The following is a 13,027-nucleotide window of genomic DNA, read 5'->3' as shown; positions in this document are numbered from 1 at the left end:
ACCCAGTGCACCATGCAATACGTGTCCTCCTTACTACCCATCACCAGTCTATCCCATTCCCCCACCCCCCTTCCTCCCCGAAGTCCTCAGTTTGTTTCTCATAGTCCACAGTCTCTCATGTTTCACTCCCCACTCTGATCACCCCCCTTTCTTTATCCCTTTCTTCTTGATCAAAAAATATGCATTTATTCACAAAACGTGGTATGATATGATAGAAAGATAGCAAACCTAAAAGGACTGCATTATTATTATTATTAATTATTACTCTGCAACTAGGCCACTTAATTCTCCCACAAATACCTATTTATCTAACTAATACGTGATACAATAAGAAATATATACTTTTTCTTCATCCCTGGCTCCTGGCACAGAGCTCCTAATACTCTTGGTATTTCCTGAATGATAGAGGTGATAGGAGTCTTCTGTTATTCATAGCAAGTCTTTTTCAACAACACCTGAGTCTATATTAATGAGGTGACTTTTGGAGGGTGAAGGCTGGTTGCCAGAGAAACCAACCAAATGATTAGGGTGTTGGAACCTTTAGCACCTCCCAGACTCCCCAGGACAGGAGAGGGTCTGCCCATCACCAACGGCCAATGATTTAATCAATCCTGTCTATGTAATGGAATCTCCACAAAAACCCTGAACAAAGAGATTCAGAAAGCTACCAGGTTGATAAACACATGGAGGATTTCAGAAGAGAGCATGGAAACTCTGAACCCCTTTCCTATACCTTGTCCTATGTTTCTCTACCACATGGCTGTTCCTGAGTTGTATCCCTTTTAGTAAACCAAAAACAGTAAGGATAGCACTTTTCCTAAGTTCTATGAGCCATTCTAGCAAATTAACAAGGCTGAAGAGGGGATTATGCAAACTCCTGATTCACAGCTTGTTGATTAGAAGTACAGGTGATGGGTAGTAAGGAGGGCACGTATTGCGTGGTGCACTGGGTGTTATATGCAACTAATGAAGCATCGAACTTTACATCGGAATCCGGGGATGTACTGTATGGTGACTAACATAATATAATAAAAAAATCATTAAAAAAAAATAAGTACAGGTGACAATCTGGGGCTTGCAGCTGGCATCTGACATGGGGGTTGGTCTTATAAGACTGAACCCTTAGCCTGTGGAGCCTGTGCTAACTCCAGGTACTTTGTGTCAGAATTGCAATGTATGGAAAATTCAGAAGTGTTCAGAGTACAGAAAGAGGGTTTTGTTTTGTTTTGTTTTGTTTTTTGTTTTGTTTTGTTTTGTTTTTTGTTTGCTAGTATAAAGGGACGGACAGGGAGAGCAAAATCTGTTAAGACAAGCGCTATACATTAGAGCCATCTCTGTTACTAACCAGCTGTGTGCCTCTAAGCAACCCACTTTACCTCTCTGAACCCTAGTATACTTATCTGTAGAACAAGGGATTGAACTAGATAGATACTCTCTTAAGGCAGTCCCAGTTGAAATATTCATAAGGTTTCTGATAGCTTGAGATCACTGAGATCCTTTCCCAGCACTAACATTCCATTAATAGAAATTTCCCTCATGGATTATGTGGGAGCTGTTTTAGCACTTCTTTGCTTATAAAAGATGCTGATAGCAGGTATTTTCAACTGAAGCTACATCATTAACAGTGGCAGCTCCAGGTGTTACATTCATATCAATAACTCTTACAACGATCTCTTGTATTATGTGAATTCCCCACTTTGATTATTGCATGATAATTCTACAATTTCCTCAGTCACCACTAAATCTCTTGACAAAGTACTTCACTTTTTGAAATGTACCTTATCCATCTTCCTAATTCTACCAGGAATGTATTTTTGTTTTTGTTTGGTTTTAAAATGCTTTCCTGTCATCAAATGAGTTTTACTTAAGCATCTGTGACTACCTAGAATTTGCTCTCGAATCATTTGGAAAAATCTTCTATAAGACATGAGACTTGGTTTGTGCAATGCAATCGACAATCCTAGATTATATTGTTCGGAGGAACAAACTCCCTATTTCTGTAACTTTCTGTAACACCTGATATCACACAGCCCATGTATTTTTCACTCACGATGTTCTCTGAACATGCCATTCCCTCCATCTGAACACTCTCCTTCTCTGCCCCCTTCACCACCTGCGTATCCTTATCATGTTTAATACATCTCCAAATCCCCAGTACCTGTCATAGGACCTTATGCATGAAATCTCTGAACTGAATTTAACTTCTTTTGTACAGTTATCAACATAGATAGACAAACCCAGAAATGGCACTGAACGAAAGATTTCTCAGGCTAATGATTGTAACCAAACCATGAATGATTACAACCCCATGTCTGAAAAAGTAATAGATTTTTAAATAGCCGAATTAGCTTAAATCTTAATGAAGAGACTGTAACAAATACAGCATGATTATGTCCACAAAGAAACAATTCTTCACCCAATTCTGACACACCTGATCAAATATAAATTTATTTTAACCAAAGGACTTTCAACTCACAGCAAAAATAATAAGAATTAATTTATGACAAATAAAAATTAAGAGAGAAAACTGAAAATAAGACTTTAATAACAAGTGTCTCTTACCTTATTAAACTGATTAAGATAAAATTCTGACCAACACAATTTAAGATAAAATTCTGGCCAATATATGAGATACACAGATAAATAAAATGCAGGTTCTATTTCATAAAGATTTCTAGCACTTTGGTACCTTGAAAATATATTTGTCTAGTCTACAAAGGCGAAATTATCGTGAAATACACTGAAATGTAAATATTTCTTAACATGTTAGGGAAAACTGCAATATCATGGTGAGTTGAGTAAAGCAAAGATAAATCTAGAAAGGTGAACCAAATTAAAGGAGGAGAGGACTGTAAGAAAGAAAGAAATGTAATACTAGAGTCCCAGCAACTCAGCTGTGGGGCTATTCTAAATAAATAAAGAAAATGATAACAACAAAACGAGAAAATTATTTATTACAAGTGGTTCATGTGCAGACCACAAACCTGGAGGCAGCGATGACAGTACGCAGCTGCAAATGGAGGCGGCAGCAACCAATGCAATGTGACCCGCTACCCAGCAGGAGGCCCCGTGGAAACTGTGAGAGTCTGTGATTCAGCCCTAGCAGTGGGATGAGAGCAGTAAGACATTAAAAAAAGAGAGAGAGAGAGAGAGAGAGATGGCAATCCAGGGGCCACCCTGTCCCTGAACATGAGCAGGGCTGCCCACTGGTGGAACCAGCTTCCGGGCAGGCTTCAGTAAGCAACAGCCAGGGGCAGTTCAGATGCAACTGCAGAAAAACCACAATGAAAAGCAGAGACCAGTTATGAGAAACTCCCACAGACTTCCAGAGATATTCTGAAACATGGGAGTGTATCTCAGAGAAGCAAAAGGCAAAATCGAAGGTCCAAAGCAGAATACAGGAAAAGGAAACGTTTCTCTACTAGGGGGAGGGATGTGACAGATATTGGCAATTAGATCAAGCAGCCAGTGGTGGGTTTCACTGAGCCTTTGGTGTTACTGCCAGCATAAGTTTCTTATGCATCCATAACCTGGTGAGTCCTGTGTTGCCTTGGGCTACTAGACAACAGTACAAGCAATCTAAGAAACTTAGGAAATCACCTACTGTAGAGAGTATTTGAAATAAGGATAAATTTCTTCCTCCTGTTCAACAGAGGATCTCAGAAATTTCCCCTGGTTCCATCATACTTCCACTTACTCTCCTACTTATTCTTCATTTTTCATTAGAGCCATATAAAATAGAGATGCTTGTATTTTCTGATGCTAAGAATTATTTTTTATAACCTAATATAAACTATATCTGTTCTGCACTAATTTTTTGGGCAACTGATTGGTACTATAATCACATTGATGACGTAATAAACTGGACTGAGAGTCCACTTTACCAATTCATTTTATAAGTTTTGAATAAATCTTAATTAATTTACTGCCTGGAAACATGCACGGTTTTATCATCATTACAAATTATCTTGTTTTCATAGCTAACTTTATCTTTGATTTTCTTGTTCCAAATTAAATATACTTGAGCACTTTCAATGTGAGGTCTTGTTTCTTTGGAAACCAAGGATGGGGAGATAGGTTTATCTCTTCCTTTTTCCATTTCACAATTATGGGATGGTCTCCATATGGCCTGGAGCTTTTGTCAGACTTCACATTCTAATACCTTGATCATCTGGTTTTGTGCTATCGTAGTTCTTCTTTTCCTCTCTGGGGAACTTCAAGTCTGTTGCTGGCATCTGTCCCCTGCTTTTCCCTGCAAATGTCTTAGCAAATAATTCATCTAATATCTACTGTTCCTATGAACAAACTAGCACTTTCTCTTTGGTCTGCCATTTCTTAAATGTACTTCTAAATGTCTTTTAATATCTTATCTTAAAAATCTGTGCAGTCTCCATATTAACACTCTGATAACCTTCTATTAAATGGAATCCAACTAAGACATTTACTCTCTCAAGAGTCAAAAAATTTGACAGAAATATAATAACTTTAGGAAATGTTTAGTTTTAGTTTTGTTCCCTAATCCTGCCATCATCAATGTGGTTAAATGTAGCCTATGGAGTTTTTTCAAAAAATTGACTCTTCCTAATTGTTCTCTTAGTTTCATTAAGTCTCAACACCAGATTAGGAAAAATAAAGTACATCTAAAAATTTACCGCTCTCTGTTGTCAAGATAACTCTGATCTATCAGGACACCGCATATGAATACCACGTTCAACCTGTAACACCCTTTCAGAGACTAAAAGTTAAATGAGGCTCCTGAAATAAACAAAATATAAACATCCAATATTTGCTCAAGAACATACATTTACACCAGGGCTAGCTTTTCTACCTTGACCCTTATACTTAAGAATAATAAGTAAACATTTTTGTTTACTTTTTTCCCCTGTAACCACATTGGTTGGCTTTTTTCCAGTTTTTGATAAATAATGAGATTTGAAACAACAGAGTATAAAACTACAGGTTTGCTTCTGGCCTTAAGTCCCATGTCATGAAGTATTAGATTTGTTGAAATTGATATTCTTGTACCCAGTTAAGCAACTGACCAATAGACATGGCCAAGTTCTACGTAGATAAATAAGCAACCCTTTTAAATCTTGAGTCACCAGCCATTAATTATTTTCTAGTAATGTAAATGAATATATTCAGAATTTCCTCTATATATCATGCATCTCCCTGTACTTAGGCAAAAGAAAGCCAAAGCAATATTTTAAAGATAACAATTGTATTCCAATAATATACCAAAAAAAAGATCTTTTTGTCTAAAAGGTCTTTTCCAACATTTTTTTTCTTAGCTAAAATAAAAATCACAAGTGTGTAGGTGAAGACTGATTTGGGGCTCTCAGGTGGATCACTCTGCAAGTGACTTCAGTTTATTGCCACATATTTTAGCTCACACACTCCAATTAAAGTATAGAGGTCCAGAACTCTGTCCTTTGTTCTTACGGAATATTTTGAATGAAACTCAAACAATGTTTTAAGCTAGTTCTTTTGTGCTATAACACAATAGAAGCTTAGGATAACATGCATTTTAAGAGAGTCATAATCCTTTTTGGTTACTCAATCTACAAACACTCTTTCTCAAGGCCGTATAAGAAGTATAGAAGCAACTGCTTTGAAATGTTAATACCCAATAAAACTTTACACATGTATTTTTTAACTAGCACAGATGTTAGTTAAAAATCTGTTTCAGTGCAACACTGACCACAATAGTTAAATTGTTAAACTGATTAGAAAAACATCTAAGACTGTGCCTGCAATTGTAAGGCCCAGCCCCAGAGCTTGGTTAGTTTACACAGCCAAGCTGCACAGAAATCTTTTGATGATCAGAAGTAGATGAATCCAAGAGTGGGAGGCAATGAGAGGCAAAATAGAGATTAGATGGGAATGTGTGTCCTTGACAAGAGTTGAATTGAATGATAAAACTGGAAGCCATTAAACCTTATTAATGACCTTTAAGATATAGGAAAGAGACCCATCCGTGGTTGTCTACGTAAGTCCTTCATATCTTTGTATTTGATCCCCTTTTTAGGGAATATACACTACCCTCACCCTCCTTCAGCTGGATAACTCATAGTCATACTTCAGAAGGCTTCACAGATGACCCATCACACTCACATGCCCAAGTGCTCCCTTAGCATCCTGCACTCATCACGCTGTATTGAAGTCATTCATTAGTTCTGCAGTGATCGGTGAGCAACATGGAAGCAGAGGCTGTATCCTCCATCTATAACCCTATATAAACAACTGATTGCTGAATGAATGAGAGAATCCTAAACTCGAAGAAAGGAGCAAGAATTGTGAGGAAGTTATAATCGGGAAAAGACAGACAGCATACCATCTATTGATTCTTGTCCCTAACTAGAAGGGGCCTGGTAGAACCAAAGTTTATTAAATACATGTTGTAAGTCAGGCTATTGCTTTTGTCATCTTAGGCATTTTGAAGTAAGTATTTCAGTCCCATATTAAGGATGAAGAAAACTTAGCAAGAGAGTAAGTAACTTACCCAGTTTTACAACAACCAAATGGAAGAGCTGGAATTTGAATCTAGGTCTCTGACTCCAGAGTTCCTATTTCCTCCCCTACACCCAAGACCAGGAAGATTTAGCCTACCTTTGCTTTGTTCTATTTTAGGACTTACCCAAGCACACCATGTCCAAAGAACGCTGTCAGCAATGGCAGGAAAGAAGTCAGGCTGCTCCGTCACTAAGTTGGCTTAGAAAAATCACATATTTCATCTGGAGCTGAAAATACTGGTAGGGGCTTGGCTGTAAGATACCCCTTGAAATACTGGCATCAGTTTCTAGGTCAGTTGTTCCTGATGAGCATTGGTTCATACCTCATCAGAGTGATGCATGGAATCTCATTATTTGCATCCCTTCTGTGATAGGCCTCCAGAGAGCATGATTTACTCTTTGGTGCATGCTGCTGGCTGTCAGCATGATTCACCCCAAATTGACAAGAACCTGCTTCATTAACACAGCTACAATCCCACCTCTCTGTCACTATGGTCACATTTTACCAGTTTGTCTACTGATCAGTTTCTCATGTGCTTCTCATCTTGGCCTTCTGCCTTTTTGAATGCCCAGAGCCCTGAATTCCTTTAGAGTGAGTTTATTTCTCTTTCTGCTTCCAAAGCTTTGCTTGTCAAGCCTCAGACCTTCAGTGGCTCTCCATCTGAATGTACCCTTGTTTCTTAATAGAGATTGACTTACAAGAATGAACTTTCTTTTTAAATATGATACATTTTTTGAGCGTAACAAAATATAGAAAAGGTCCGCAGGGTGGCATAACAGCAATCCTCTCAGGAAACGAATATAAATTTAGAGACACAAAGTGACACAATGAAGAATCAAGATATTCCCCCACGCACTCAGTGTGTGTCTTAGGCAAGTCACAAAATCTTTCCAGTCTCCAGTTTTCCCATTTGTACAATAGAAATACTAACATCTGCCTTGCAGATCTGCAGAAAGGATTGAATTGAGTGTGTGTTTGTGTGTGCACGCATGTGCGTACGCGGGCATGCCAAGGACTTAGAGTTACATCTTACAACAAAATAAAAGTGTGATTCATGTTTTCACAATAGATTTATACCTCCTTGAAAAAAAATTTTTTTAAGTTTAGGCACGACCCCAATACTGATAGATTCTTACTCTCTCATATGGAGTAGCTCTCCCAACTATAATTCTCTATAACATCTTTGTCAATAAATAAAGTACTGATAATATTAATCTCCTTATTTTAGGCTCAAATAGTGGCCTTTTCTAATCTTTGAAGATATTCAATGTTTAATCAACATTAGCCATAAAATAATTCTAACAATAACAGCACCTAATAAATATAGAATACTTATTTTTTGCCAAGCACTGCTATAATCCCTTTACATGTATTAACTCAGTTAATTATCAAGCATGCATACATACAAACTATATTTCATGGAATGATTATAATCCCAAATTTATACATGAAAGCCTGAAGTACAAACCAGTTGGGTAGCTTGCTCACAGTAATACAGCTACTAACTGAGGAACCTGGACTACAAACCCCGACACTCAGCTACAGGACTCATGGTCTTACCCATATGCTACCCAGATTCCCTAACTTGGAAAACACACAGGCAAAACCAATACTTGGCTTTTACAAACAAACATACAACTTCAACCTACATTTGCATTTTTAAGAATATATCCAAAAGATTTTTCTCCATGGTGGTCCCCAACTCAGGAAGGTTTACTGATTACCAGAGGCATCAAATTATATTTGAGAACTCAGTGTTATTGTATTTATTTGTTCTAAAACATGTATCTCAGTTGAAACTATATTAATAATGCTTGTTTCTTTCTATTTTTGGCTATCTCTCTCAAATATCTTTTGCTTTTATTTATCATGTATTCCTTTTTCGATAGCTAATTTGAGTCCCTTTTATCAGGCTTAAAATAATTATGTTCAAATTGGCAGTAATATTCTGACACAACATATGAAAATAGAACAATAATGCCTAATAATTATTGAGCATTCATTGTGTGTCAGCAACTATTCTGAGGTGTTTTCCAGATATCATCTCATTTTTTGTACCAACTTTGAGAGGTGAAAATTATTCCAGGGTTTTCATAGGAGTAATTGTAACTTGACAAAGGAAATCCCTATGCTCATTCGCAAAGCAAGACACAAACCCAAGTCAGTCTGATACCACCAAATCCATGCACTTTTCACTCTGCCACCTGCCTCTTCCCTTAACAGCACACAGGGGAAAGAACTGACAGTGGGGCTTGGAAAAGTAACACGGAAAGAGATAGCAGAGGGGACCATGGGACACGAAAGGAACAAAATCCTCAATGTTGGAAAGAGAAAAAGACCCCTCTTGTAACCCACAGCAGTTAGCACATAATGGTGGTGTCACATCTTCCCACATAAAGTTGGTGATTTAGGTCACCTCTATGAAACAATGTTTCTTCCCTGGCTTCAGTCTTCAGTTTTTATTTCCTTAAAATACAAATCTATTTTACTAATTGCCTCAACCATCACAACAGCTGAGCTGTACAGAGATTGGGATGCAATTGGATAAGACAATTTTGAATTTCTCTTTCAAATTCTTTTCTAAAGAGGCAACAGAACATTTATTTATTATTTCTTTTATCCTTAAACACCCTCTTCAAAAATGGTGAAATTAAGATTTATGCAATAACCTTATGATAGAGCCAGTACCAGACCCATTTTCCTGAACAGGAGTGTTTTTCTGAACCAAATTTATCTAAGACATTAGAACTATTCAAAATGAGACCTAGAATGACCTAGAGTGACATCACAGAATCATTCCTTCACTGTAGAGAAGAGATTCATTAAGAACTCCAGGAATATAAATAGCCATTCTGTTTTTAAAGGCCTTAATGGGAGGTAATTATACAACCTTCCACAGTCCCACATTCCAATGCTCTAAAATGTTTTTCTCCCTGAAACCGAGGGAAAGCATTGGTATTTTCATTCTTTCTGGCAAATATATGAGAGATAGTCCCTGAAGCCAAATTTTATATTGGCAATCAGAAAAGTGCTTTCAGAATACTCAGGCACATATCTGTCCAAGAAAGCTTCAATGGCTGAAGACAGCTAGGTGCTTAATATGATAAAATCCTTAGTCAAACATATGGTCTTCTCCACATGAAAGTACTTTCCTGTAATATCTCTCCCAATTTTTTTTCTTTCTGACATAGAAATCACACTGCTTATTTAAGTAACACAATACACATAAATAGTAGATGCTATTTATTTAACATTTGCACAGAAATATTTTTGCTATTCTAATGAGGGATCTAAAACATGTACATTCTTTATTAGAGCCAAATGATACACACCTGGAGGGCCTGACTTGACTTTGTCCGTAGACCATGGTAGGCTCACGTTTTTAGGGATTTCTTGTTAAAGAGCATGATGATGATTCAGGGAAATGGGCACATCACAGGAAGGTCAGACCTATGTCAGAGATGCCAACAGTTTGGGGACAACTAGCACACTATATATTGATCTCAAAGATCAGAAAGCAATCCCAGGAGGGGTGCACACAGTAAATGATCTTACAGGTCAGAAATCCTTGGAGAAATAGGAACAAATCCTTCCCTGTCTCCATTCTCCTATGTTGAAAAAGAAAGCTCTTCTATGATACAGGTACTTCAAGTATCAAAAGGTTGTACAAATGCTTTTATATTGTGATATATTATATACCGACCCTGTTTTATCAGTGACTTTCATTTCTGAGACTACTTTATTTATTTATTTTTAATGAGGACGTCAGGCAGCCTAAAGGTAAAGTGAAAAGAAGTAATGTTCAATTGAAACCAGGAAGGACGAATTTCAGTGGAAAGGAAAGGCGGAAAAAGAAAGAGCTCAGATATCGGAGTGGGTTTACATGAGAAGCTTTGCATTGGCCAATTCAACAAAAGAAATTTGGAGATCACATAAAGTCCTGAATTTGGGTTAGTTAAGTTCAATCTTATATGAGCTTAAATAAGCCCAATTTGGTTTTAAACACCGGTTTTAGGTAGAAATTTTTAGTAAGAAAAGAGGTGATAGAACTTGTGAAAGATTTCAAGACTGAAAATGTAGATTTGAGAAAAGTGAGTTTTCCGGAAAAGAGCCTATTGAAATAAGAGAGCCAAGGACACTGCCTTGAGGACCAACTACATTTAGAGAGAGTGAGAGGAATGAAAAGTCAGAGTGAAAGAAAGATCAAAGGCAGAAGAAAGTTCCTCTAGGAAGATGGAACAGCCATTCCAAATGCCAGATGTCATTGCGTTGGATGACTAGCAGTCACTGCTAACTCTGAAGAGAGCAATTCCAGTACTTGTTTATAATGAAAAACATCCTAAATGCCTAACAACCAAAGATTGAGCCCTGAAGCTACAGTACTCACAAAATACTAAACAACCATTTAAAATCGCATTTTCAAATAATAAATGAGCTGAGAAAGTTTCATGCTGCAGAGATATGCAAAACATATAATATCTACTAATATTGAGACAATTTCACAACAGTATATATATTTTCTCTATATATCATAGTGTACATGAATGTATGAGTATATGCTCGCACATATTATATATACCTATAAACACCTCTACATCCACAGGCATATATACATAACTACAGATAAAAACTAAAATTTATTGTTAACATATAAGATGAAATGTTACCAAATATTAGCTGTGATTACATCCATCTCTGGAGAATGATTAAAGGGGTTGTTGTTGTTTTTTCTCTTTTTTATATCTTTTCAAGTTTCTACAACGAATAGATATCACTTTAAAAAAACAGAAAGAATACAGTAAATGCCTGTCAAGGCAAGGGAGAAGCAATTTCAAATGGGCAGTGGGAGATAACCAATTGCAAGAGATTACAGAGCGAGCAGTTAAGGTGTATGTGAAGTAAATGTACTCTTTTCACAGGTTTAGCAATGAAAGGCAGAAAGAAAGAGGGCAGGTGTCCTAGGGTCACCAGGAAAGGAGGTTTTCTTGGTCCTGACAGTATGAGAGGAGACAGTGGAGAGAAAGATAAAAGAGAGAAGTCCTGGGGGGAGGAGATGGAGTGGGATTAGCCTTGTCTTCCTCCAGCAGACAAAAAGAAGAGAAACAGTGAAAATACTGAGAACTGAGATAAAGAGAATGTTTTAGGGATGGAAGGAGAGCATCATATTGGGTGTCCAAAATTCAGTAAAAAAGATAGTGGGATCTTCTTTTAAAAGGAAATCAGGATCAGAATGAGGAGCTAATAGACTCAGATACAGAGACAAAATCAGAAATAAAAAGAAGAGGACTACCCCTCTTCAAGAGAGAGGAAGCTATCTCTAAGAATCAAGACTATCAGACATTGGAAACCTGACTGTTTCTGTGTACCACAGGATTAGACTTCCTTCAGCTCAGCTAGGTTTGAGAAATATAACTGTGGCTCCTCTGGCTGGTGAGTCCAGTAATTAATACACTTTTTAAGAAAGTCCATAAATTAGAATATTTGATTAACATAATTTTTTGAGCAGTATTGTGTCAATTGAGCAACATGGAACAAATTTAAAACAAGTCTTTTAATGGCTAAAATCAACAATACAAGAAACAACAGGTGTTGGCAAGGATGTGGAGAAAAAGAAACACTCATACACTTTTGGTGGAAAAGCAAACAGGTGTAGTCACTGTGGAAAACGGCATGGAGGTTCCTGAAAAAGTTAAAAATAGAATTACCTTATGATCCATGGGTGCCTGGGTGGCTCAGCTTGTTGAGCATCTGACTCTCGGTTTCAGCTCAGGTCATAATCTCATGCGTCCTGGGATCCAGCCCTGCCTGGGGCTCCTTGCTCAGCAGGGAGTCTGCTTGTAGAGTTTCTCCTCTGCCCCTTCCCCCATTTGCACTCTCTCTTTCTCTCACTCTAATTAATTAATTAATTTAAAAAAAAAAAACTACCTTATGATCCAGCAGTCACACTACGGTATTCACCCAAAGAGTACAAGAACACTATTTCAAAGGGATACATGTACTCCTATATTTACAGTAGCATTATTTATAATAGCCAAATTATGGAAGCTACCCAAGTGTCCATTGATAAATGGATAAACATGTGGTATATATATACAATGGAATATTATTCATCCATTAAAAAAACGAAATATTGCCATTTGCAATGGCATAGATGGAGCCAGAGTATAATGTTAAGTAAAATAAGTCATTCAGAGAAACACAAATACCATAGGATCTCACTCATATGTGGAATTTAAGGGAAAAAAGCAAAGGGAAAAAAAAGAAGAGAGAGAGACAAATCAAGAAACAGACTTTGAATTATAGAGAACAAACTGATGGTTACCATAAGAGAGGGAGGTGGGAGGATGGGTTAAATAGGTGGTGGGGATTAAGGAGTGCATTTATCGTGAGAAGTACTGGGTGATGTATGGAAACGTTGAATTGCTATATTGTACACCTGAAACTAATACTACACTGTATGTTAACTAACTGGAATTGAAATAAAAATGTAAAGCAAAACAACTAAACAATTTTG

General features: G+C 37.2%; 1 protein-coding gene across 2 annotated transcripts in view; it reads right to left on the bottom strand.

The window, feature by feature from the left end:
* Positions 1-13,027, bottom strand: part of NXPH1 (neurexophilin 1) — a 287,890-nt gene that overhangs the window by 55,292 nt on the left and 219,571 nt on the right. The window lies entirely within an intron of this gene.

This window comes from Ailuropoda melanoleuca, chromosome 1, assembly GCF_002007445.2.
Source record: "Ailuropoda melanoleuca isolate Jingjing chromosome 1, ASM200744v2, whole genome shotgun sequence".
Taxonomy (NCBI): Eukaryota; Metazoa; Chordata; class Mammalia; order Carnivora; family Ursidae; genus Ailuropoda; species Ailuropoda melanoleuca.
This window is presented reverse-complemented; position numbering and strand designations above follow the sequence as displayed.